The following is a 9,701-nucleotide window of genomic DNA, read 5'->3' on the forward strand; positions in this document are numbered from 1 at the left end:
GAACAATGGGCAACTCTTAATGGATGAATTGGTGCTCCTCTCTTTGCCTAACAGGTCAAACCATACAAGGCTGTATGTGGGTTTTGCCAGCAAAGATTCAATATTCACCTGCCTGAATGTCTTGCCAGCTCTGAAAAGGTTAATCGTCTGTCTGAATGTGGTCGGAATGGTAACAGCCCCCTTATACCCACTCAGCTGATGTTCTTCTTCTGTGAAAAACTTAACATTTGTCATTGTAAGACATTTAGTAATCATTTGCTACAGGGATGACCAGTAAGAACTGTGATTGGTTATTTGATAGCCCAATGATGACTGGCAGACTACTACTCCAAATCTTGTCTTCAAGTCAGAAATTCAAAAATGAAAACCTGCATTGAGGACATTGGGAGCAACATCAGAGGGGTTGTTGAACCACTGGTTGTGGATCACTGCATTAAGGTAAACCCATTCATTGCTATTGCCATGGAAGTTACATGCAAAAGGGTGGAATAAATGTCCCTCTCTGCTTGTGACTGTACCTGATGTTCATTAATGACAAGTGCCCTGGCTGATGCAAAGACCAACCTCCACACCATATTGCTTTCTTAAGCATGTTGAGCTGTTACCACTCTGCCCATGAACCAAGGTGCTTGTCATTTGACATTCAAAATGCCCCATGTAGCGCCAGTCTTGGAGCTATGGCACACAGGGCAGCTTCTCCTCTGACAAGATTTCAGTGGGACCCCCTGAAACTGCTAGTACAGGTAGTTCTCTGTTTGAAAAGTCTTTTGTTATTGGACCAAGAATTACCAAAACTGGCTTTGTCTGGTGGTTCCCATCCATGTTAATGAATTGCAGCAGGGATGCACTTGGGTGTTTATCTACACGCTCTGTGTGTCATCAGCATCAGCTGTATAAAAGATCAGTTTCTTTGGCCAGGTCAGAAAATGATCGGATTGAAAAAGAAAAAATCTGTGCCAAGGAAATGCGGTTAGTCACAGGCCGTGCCCGGGGGCTTGCTTTGTGCTTAGCAAGTGGAGAGCCTAACATCTAGTCGTATATGGGGTATTTATATTTCCAGGTGTTACTGCCTTTTTAAAGGGTCGATTTATAAACAGTTGAATAGAAAATTCTCCATGAAATCATTCCTAAAAGACTCCAATGCCTAAACAAGTAAATTGTGTACATGGTGATTATTCTAAAGAAAAATTTGTATTTTCATCCTTTGCTAAATATGCAGCAAATGTTTCCTATTTACATACTATGACTAAACAGCCACAGATTTCCCTAAACAGGGAAGATTTAGGGAAATGTCACATGGCATCTCCCAGGCTTTGTTGCTTCTCAGACAGGAGATACAGGGCCTGAATCACTCCCTGTTGATTTAAACAGTGAGTTCCACAATGTGTGGTGTAATAAACTACATAATAACATATCCATTTATATTAAATGTGCCCCTAAGTGTTTACTTGGATGGGTTGGCGTTGCAACCTGGCAATGCATATGCCCCAGATATTGGATCTGTATATCCCCTATATACAAATATGATCTAAAGGCATTTTCCTTGCCCCACCTGTATATAGGGAATATTGTAATGTGTTGTAAAATATAAGGAGGTTAGAATTCACCGAGACTATAAACAGATCAGTTACTGATCTTTCTTAGGGGTAAGGCACCTGATGCCCACGTGAATACTGCCCTAGACCCTGAATAAACAGAATTATACAAATGGTAAGCAGTATTACACATATATCGTTTATTTGATGCACAAAACAATCATGGATTTATCCAAAATTCAAAACATCACTCCTACTAGAAGGGTAGAGGAACCTCAGCGCTCCATGTAAGGAGGGAGGAGCTCAGGGACCATGGAGCACTGAGGTGTCTGTGTCCTTTCGGTGTGGCCGATATTTTATTAAGACAAAAGGCAACATGCTCAGTGCTTTTATACACACGGTTGGACTGGCCTGTACCACAATACCATGATATTCCCTGGTGGGCCCTTCCCTTTTTCTGTTTCACAACAGTAACTCCTTGTTACCTTTTCCAGGTGCTGCTTTTGCTTTTATTTATTCCCAGCTGTGTTCCCAGCTTATTTCACACTGAAAATATGTCACTTTCCCATATACTATATATTACTATAGATGTTGTGATGTTTTAGGAATCACTAGTGAATGGTGGGCCCTTGGTGTCCATGTCCAACACTTTATACATGTTGTGGAACGCGGAGGTGACTCTTAATATATTCATTCTATAATACATTTATTTAATTGAGTCTACTGACAAATTATATTGCTAAGCGACATTTATGTAGTGAATAAAGTACTGTTTATGTTTTGTAAAACACAAGGATATTATTATAAATTACAGAGAAGTTCGGTGGCAATAGAAATTTCAGGCTGGTGCTTTATACAGTTTCTACAGAGGTGACTTCTAAAATCTTCATATTTGCTTTTTAGCAGGGGGTGCATTACTCACTATAATACACACATTTTAATGAGCAATGTGACAGAAACAACATAACTAAGCCCCATTTATAAGGACATAATTTACAGGATATTCATGGCTTTTGTGTATTATAACAATATATTTGTGGCTCTGGTGTATTATATAGTAATTAATGTACTCTTATTGTAAAATATAAGGATATTATGGGTCATCAAGGAGCTCCATATTAAAGCACGAGGCTGAAAGCCATGAATATCCTGATTGTAATACCCTATAAATATAGGTTTATCCTGTAAGGCGGGGGAAATTAGTGACAGCTCGATGGGTAAGTTTTGCCCATTAGCAGATGTGTTGGACATATAGCTCCTGTTTCTGACACTGTAATATTGCAATGCAGCGCCCATTGCCATAGCTATCTTAGCCCCTTCCCGAATACCTCAAGCCTTACTAGTAAAGCTCCATAGATACACTGCCCATAAGGTGCCCCTGGCTACTCAGCAGCTGGTAGGGAAGCAGTAGGCTTGATGTCCTGTTGGAGAAACATGAAAACCTACCCAGAGATGCAGTAGTGATAACAATTCTCTAGCATAATAGAAATAATAATTTATGATGATATTAGCAGTTACCTTGGAGTTCTTTGATGCTGAGTAAGTTTATAGATTACAGGGTACAGAATGAGAAGGTATAGGTGCCAAGCCAAGGGTGACCGCTTGCCATCAACACCTCCCCCCTCTACATAGCCTGCTAGCTTGCCAGAAAAGCCTTGCTATCCCTCTTCCCCCCCCCCCCCAACATATTTGCTCACCCACTCTTGATTGTGGTTGTGCAATACCCCCAGGGGTGGAGTTTTAGAAGGCAGTAGAGGCATGCGCCTAAGGCCCCAGCACCTTCCCCATTGCTTCCTAGGCACATGCCTATTCTGCCAAGTGCCTGCCTAGTTCTGGCCCTGGCAGGGGTACATTTGGTGCTCCCTTTGCTGCTATAACCAACTTGATAGAAGGGGACCTGTGACCTGTGTGGCAGCTTCTGAAAAGACTCAGGCCTAATGGCAGCTGTGCTCTCCTGAATTAGTCTTAATTTGCTAGTCCAAAGCTCAAAGACAATTTGTAGCTAAATAAATCTTTTCCTAAACAAAGAAAACCAAATTGTGCCGATGAAACACTTCACTCACAGTCGCACCATTGGTTGAATTAGCACATGTTTGTACATGTGAGCAGTAACGCCACGTCAAGGCTTCAACCCTGTTACCGGCATTCACACACCTTTCCCTCCGGGTGTAACGCCTCAGAGGAGAGCCAATGGGAATAATTTGCCATTGGCCCCCCTCATAACACAAAACATGTCAACGTAACAAACAAGGACAACACGAGGCTTTAACTGCACGTGTCTATGAGTCCCACCCTTTGCTCATTTAACTTTAACCTTAACTGATTTAACTACATTTGCAGGCTAAGGTAAAAAAACCCTATCTGAAGCGGCTGGTAATTTGCCTCAGATAGGGAAAAAACCCTTGTCCTGGAAAAACTAGAGAACTTTAGAACTATATATATAACTAACAGGGTATGGGTTCTATAGACATGATGTGCAGGAAGGCAAAGCAGGCTGGGATCTTACTATCTGCTCGCCTTCTTGTTACACCCTTAGCTCACATTCTCTCACACATTCTCTCTTAGAAAGTAAATACCTACTTACCTTGCTTGATGTACCAGATAAGTGACTGCCTCTCATAATTCCAGGCCTGATGGTACCCAGCAGTCTCATACTCTGGAAGATGGTATCCCAGGTGAAGGTGGAGATGTTGGTGCAAACAGGAGTTGCGGAGGATGATGCGGCCTTTGTGCAGCAGCGAGAGCTGATCTTGAAGCCCACAGTAGTGCCAACTGCCCGCTGATGTTATTTACCTATGCTCAATTGAAATACCATGGTGTTATTATTGGCTGGCTTACACACATCCCAATATACTCACTTCAGCCAGCTGGAACTTAAGAATGAAAAGCCCGGAACGCTGTTTCTGTCCCTTGGTGTAGCTTCATCTTCCTGGGCCCCAAGGAAAGACAGGGGCGGCTCTCCATTATGTGGCTGGAATAATTTTGCTGGTGGCTGCATGAAAGGGAAAAAATAATTATAGTGAATATGATACAAAATCTATTGTGAACAGTTGGCCATGTATTTTATACTATAGAATAAAGCCTGCAATGGAAATATGCAACTTTTTATCATTTCTAATTTTGTATTCCCCACCCATATACTTACTGTTTGGGGCTGAAATGGGGGTTCTGCGCCTTTCTCTTCCAGCACCACCCAATCGATGGATTTATAGAACGGGTGGTGCCTGATGTTCCCTCGCAGTCCAAGGCGCCATTTCGGCTTCCTTTTAAGAAGCTAAAGGATGAATGGACAATTGTTTTAATATCACTAATGGATGAGAAATATATTTGCTGCAATACTTCTATAGCACTGTTGCGACCCACCTTGCCCAGAAGATGTTTTAGATCTTCATCCAGCCATTTAGGTATTTCGGGTTCATGGTATTTGGTGGCATGAATGAGCTCCTTTTCATCGCTGTTGTCAAAGGGCAGTTTGCCAGTGGCCATATCGCAGATGGTGATGCCAAGTGACCACCAGTCTACTGCTGCACTATAGGGGCTTCTTTGTAGAATCTTAAAAAGAAATATAAATCACTTAGCAAGTTGCAAAATGGCATCTTTTAAGTATGTTTACTGGCTTAATATTGGCAACAGAGTTCCATGGGTTTAGTTGGCCAATGAGTGTTGGGAGTAATGCATGAGACCAGTTGGTTCCCTAGCTTGGGTCAGACCAGTCATATTTGCCCGGACCCAATAAATGCTGTAAGGGTATAACTACATCTGCAAATATGGGTGATGCCTGGCACAATCCAGTTGGCACTAAAGCTCTGTATAAGCCTGAGATAGTAATACAATGTTTATCATGTAAGTAGAACTGATGCAGTTAAGTTGGTTCTCTCCAATGACCCACTTGTACCAATACCTACAGTATATTGCGTCTTGGTATTTTAATGGGGCAAGTGTTGTGCCACCATCTTCTTAGTACCTTCCGAGCCTCCCTTGTGCACGCACAGTAAAGTAATATGAGAAAATGTAATTACTGTATGCAGAAGCCACAAGGGAGCCTTGGTGACTATCGGTAAGATGGCAACCTGGCACATGTGGAGTATGCAATTATTTCCACTGGTCCAGGGAAAAAAGAGTTATTAAACTTGGGAGTGCCTATACCCCCCCAGTATATTACTCTTTCCTTGTCCTTTAATAATTATTTGTCTAACAGTTAAACCTTTACATCTTTGAAAGACATCAGCTGTATTATATATTCTGTTCTGTTGTTCTGGGCACATTCTCCTATACTTCTTGCTTTTACTAGGTTTGTATATGCATATCTCACCTCCGGGGCCATGTATCCCACAGTTCCAGCCCAGCCAGTCGTGGTGTCGCCACGGAAGATGTTCTGCTTAGCCAGGCCGAAATCAGAGATCTTTACGTGCCCTCGATGGTCCAACAGAATGTTCAGGGGTTTAATGTCTCTGTAATATAACGATAAAAGGAATTAGATTAAAAAAAAAGACAAGGGCTGCTGATTTGCAGCAATGTTACAGGAAAATTCTGTACTGACCGGTGGATAATCCCCTTGCTGTGCAGGAACTGCAGGCCGCAGATCATCTCCGCTGAATGGAACCTTTTAAACAGGGAAATAATGGTTACCTCCATAAAGATTATCATGTCATATGTTGGCTTTTGTTTAAACAATAAGAAAATAATTGACTACTAAATTTAAAGATGATGCTCCCTAGTGTCAAAATGTACTTATTGTATTATTCCATCCTTTCTGTAGGTACAATTTGTATAAATCTATTTATTAGTGATATTGTACCTGTACCAGTATAATACTTACCGTACTCTCTGTATGTCTAGGCTGCCGTATCGATCCAGCTCATCTTCAAGGCTTCCCCCACTCAGGAATTCCATGACATAAAAGGCGTGCCGCTGGTTACACAGACAATTGCAAAGTCAAGAGGAGGAAGAAATGGCACAAGACTTACAACATAGGGTAGTACTTCATTTTATTAATTACACTATGGTGCAAATAAATGGAACAAGTTATAGATAGAGTAAGAAATCCTTATTTTTTCCAGTAACAAATATCCTATAAATGCTGCATGAATATAAGGCACGCTGCATGTTGTTATTAATCTGTGCAGGCAGAAGGCAGTACAGGTATGGGATCCGTTATCCGGAAACCCGTTATCCAGAAAGTTCCGAATTACGGAAAGCCTGTCTCCCATAGGCTCCATTTTAATCAAATAAATCAGATTTTTAAAATTGATTTCCTTTTTCTTTGTAAAAATAAAACAGTGCTTTGTATTTGATCCCAACTAAGATATAATTAATCCTTACTGGATGCAAAATAATCCTATTGGGTTTAATTAATGTTTTATTGATTTTTTAGTAGACTTAAGGTACGGAGATCCAAGTTACGGAAAGACTCCTTATCTGGAATACACTTGGTCCCAAGCATTCTGGATAACAGGTCCTATACCTGTACTGGATATATAAATCCTGCATAAACGTGTATGGGGAGTGCAAGGCAAGCAGGCCTTATATAATGTGTAGAATGGCATTAGGAAGGCATTTGTTTTATAAACGGTGCTGTATATTTTGTTTGCTTGTTATGTGGGGCCATGTCATTTGTAATGGCTATAATATATATATAATATGTAGGGCATTATGTAAGGGGATCAGATGTATGACTATAGCAGTTGGTTGTACCTGCGTTTGAAAAGCGGCATAGCCTTGGCAAAGGAACCGGCAGTCTCTGGCGATGTTCAGTACACGGGCCTCAGTAAGAAGGCTGCTGTAATCCGTGTCTTTGGTTTTCCGGACGGATTTTACAGCCACATGTTTCTTTCTGCCTCCTAATGTAGCCAGTATAACCTGAGAAAGGCATGAAAAGAGTCAATATATGTAACTGTGTTATTAGAGCACAAAGAAATTATTCATATTTTTTTGTTAGACATGATTGAAAATAATCCCCAGATAATTTAAATTGTTTTACTTTCTACCCCATTTAGGATTTATAGACAACAAAATAGAGCTGAATGTAATGGGAAGCAATCACTCACTTTGCCGAATCCTCCTTTTCCCAGCTGAGAATAGAAATTGTAGCTGGAGATGCTGAGTGGGTTTGGCCTTGAAGGTTGAGCTTGGGATCTCACGGCTCCGGCTCCTCCTAGTGGGGAAAAGAGAGTTTATTTACAGCTTATGGAATAATAATAGTTATACAGCTCTACTGGACACAGTTACATTTTTGTTGAATTATATCTGTTCCCATACACCTGGGCAAAATGAGTGCCTTTCATTACATTGGGGGAGTTGATGTTAAGTTTTACCATTAAAGTTCCCCACAGCAACCAAACAGACCGTTGCTTTTCATTTCTAAGCTGAAGTACACTGTTCACGCCTGCTAATTGGGTGCTTTTGGCATCTGCCCCTGTGCAATCAAGCACCTACGTTAGCAAGTGAAACTACTGTAACAGTTATTTGCTGCTTTGTATGTAAATGTGTATGTTCATTGTTTTTCACCCATTAATTGTACAACACTGCTGAATAAGTTGGTGCTTTACAAAAACCTGTTATTAATAAATAATACAAATGATTAATAATAGTAATAAAATGTTTGTTATTTTTACTTTACCTTCATTACTCTCTTCCCTTCTCCGTTTCTCCTCTCTGCAGCACTCATCTGGCGGCTGCTCCTCAGAACTCCTCTCTCTCTTCTTCTTGAACTTCTCTTCTCCATCCTCTTCATGTTCTTTTCTTCTTTTCTTGTCCATCGACGGCCCGGGGTCCAAATCTCCAAATTTCGAACGATTCCTCTTCATTTTCTCTTGCGTGGATCTCTCTTCTCTTTTCTGCTTCTTCCCTCTCTGAAGTCTCCTCACCAACTGTCGTTTTCCAACGGTTGAGGTCTCTTGCTCTGTGGCTCATGCAACGTTATGACATCATAAACGGCTCAGGCTGCTAGATACCAATGTAGCACAGAGCCAAGTACATATCCCAACCTGGGCACAGGCTGTTAGATACCAATGTAGCACAGAGCCGGGTACATATCCCAACCTGGGCACCAGCTGATAGATACCATTGTAGCACAGAGCCAAGTACATATCCCAACCTGGGCACCAGCTGATAGATACCATTGTAGCACAGAGCCGGGTACATATCCCAACCTGAGCACAGACTGCTAGATACCATTGTAGCACAGAGCCAAGTACATATCCCAACCTGGGCACAGGCTGCTAGATACCATTGTAGCACAGAGCCAAGTACATATCCCAACTTGGGCACAGGCTGTTAGATACAATTGCAGCCCAGAAAATTCCAGAGAAGAGGAATTTTCACCACCAAAGTAGCACCTTAATCCATAAAGAAGGCCTCAAGCCAATGTCCTGGCAAAACATACTTATACATCAAACGACGTGTCAGTTTCTCTGCCACAATAAATCATAACCAGAAAAATGATATTGCAATGTTTATTATTCGGATACAAGTATATACCTGCAGTGTTACTGAATTTAGGCACAAGATACATAAAGATAAACAAGGAAATAGGCTGCTCAGAGACAAACCGTGCTGAGTTAGGTAAATAACAATGTTTCAGCAGGGACAGTTATCAGAGGCAAATCTGTCTGAGAGGAGAAACCTGGGAATCCCTTAAAATAGGCCAATTTCCAGTCGGAATCTGCTTGGAACTGGGCGCCTTCTGGTGCGACATGTTGATAATTTTATTTGGTTGATTATCACATAAATGGAAGTGGTCACAGGCAAAATGGATTTACTAGCTCTTTTGTCTGATCCAGCATTTATTGGGCAATTCTGCTTACTGTACGTAGCCAAATTGGCCAATGAACAGGGTTGGACTGGCTTACCAGGATACTGGAAAAATCATGGTGGGCCCCAACCCTGTTGGGCCTTGCTACCTGCCCGCATACCAGCCACCACTGGTCCCTGCTCCACTGTGCTACTTACTTTCTTGTTAAAAATTTACGTTTGCCTGTGTGTTCCACAGGGCCATCACTGTGCATTCCAATACACTGACACCTTTAATTTTTAACAGCAAAATAAGCAGCGCATCAGGACAGGGTCCAGTGGTGGCTGGGGGTGGAGTGGGAGCGGTAGCTGGGGGTGGGTCCTTAAGTGGCTTGTTGGTGGGCCCTTGAGTCGGTTACCTGGTGGACCCCAGAT

The 9,701-nt window shown here is 41.8% G+C and overlaps 1 long non-coding RNA gene across 1 annotated transcript; it reads left to right on the top strand.

Moving 5' to 3' along the window:
* Positions 1-396: 396 nt before the first annotated feature.
* LOC105945977 lies at positions 397-4,631 on the top strand. The gene is made up of 2 exons (XR_004223600.1): positions 397-438; positions 4,164-4,631. It is a non-coding gene; the product is annotated as an uncharacterized LOC105945977 (long non-coding RNA).
* The last annotated feature ends 5,070 nt before the right edge of the window (positions 4,632-9,701 follow it).

Source organism: Xenopus tropicalis, chromosome 7, assembly GCF_000004195.4.
Source record: "Xenopus tropicalis strain Nigerian chromosome 7, UCB_Xtro_10.0, whole genome shotgun sequence".
In the NCBI taxonomy this organism is placed as follows: domain Eukaryota; kingdom Metazoa; phylum Chordata; class Amphibia; order Anura; family Pipidae; genus Xenopus; species Xenopus tropicalis.